We start from the raw sequence: 1,157 nt of genomic DNA, 5'->3' as shown, positions 1-1,157 counted from the left end.
ATTTTGTAAACGGGCCAAAATTGGCCTACAACATTAACCAATCTTCTTTTATTTTTCGTTGTGGATTTGTGATGGATTCGGTTAGTGTGAAAATTGTTTTGAAGTTTTGTTAATTTTGATAATTCTAATTTTAAAATATTTTGATGTAACAAAAGTATATTAAAAATTTCTTACTTAAATCTATAAAATTATTTATAAGTCCTTAAAAATATTTTCAAAGTGTTGGCAAAATAAATTGTTAAAAAACTTGAATTAACTTATTTTTTAATGAGCTTTTGAAGTCTTACTTCTATTTAAGTGGATAAGTATCAATAGCATTCAAGATGAAAAGACCTTAAAAAATCTACAAAATCTTACCAGTAGAAGTTTATATAATCCTGGGTTGTCAAAAAAAAAAAAAAAGTTTCCTCTCCAACAAGTTCACATCATTAACCTAATTTTTTTCTTATACTTTTCGTTGCCACCATTACTAACCATGGATTCACCTTGGTTATTACCCGTAAATATAAGAAGAAATTGCAAAAAGATAAAGCTATCCAAAAAAGGTTTCTACTTTTGTTTTTTGCTTGGCGTTCACCATATTGGGTTTAATTTCATCAATTTTTCTATTGTCTCCTTTGATTCTGAATCATGTAAATTTATGACTTGTTTTACTCCAGTGTCTCCTTAATTGTGGATCATATAAAATCAGAATCCAAGTATCAATATATTAAGCTTGATTTTGCAAATATCCAACAACTAATTTTCTTCGATTGACTTTCATCATGATTTGTTCTGGGTTTGATTTTATCATGTTTTCCTTTCATCGTCTTCTTTGAATATGGATCTATTCAAGTATCAAAGAATTATGCTAAATTTGCAAGCATCCAATTCTCATAAAAGTATGAATCCATGACAAGCATAGGAAAGGAATTAGGTTGATGACGTGAAATTTTCTGATATGAAACAGATTTTTTTTTTTTTTGGTTTTACATTTAAGTATTTTGAATAAAAAAAAACAGTTGGAATTCTTGCTTAAGTGTTTTTATGACATATGATGAATACTAATTTACTTGATTAGGGCTAAGATATAAGTAGTGAGAAGGAATTATCTAATTTTTTTTTCTTCGTATATATGGCGAAATGGTAAGTTGCAAGAATTTTGAATCGGAGTCCTT

Source organism: Gossypium arboreum, chromosome 7, assembly GCF_025698485.1.
Source record: "Gossypium arboreum isolate Shixiya-1 chromosome 7, ASM2569848v2, whole genome shotgun sequence".
NCBI classification, from domain to species: domain Eukaryota; kingdom Viridiplantae; phylum Streptophyta; class Magnoliopsida; order Malvales; family Malvaceae; genus Gossypium; species Gossypium arboreum.
The sequence above is the reverse complement of the archived record's forward strand: the minus strand, read 5'-3'. Positions refer to the sequence as shown.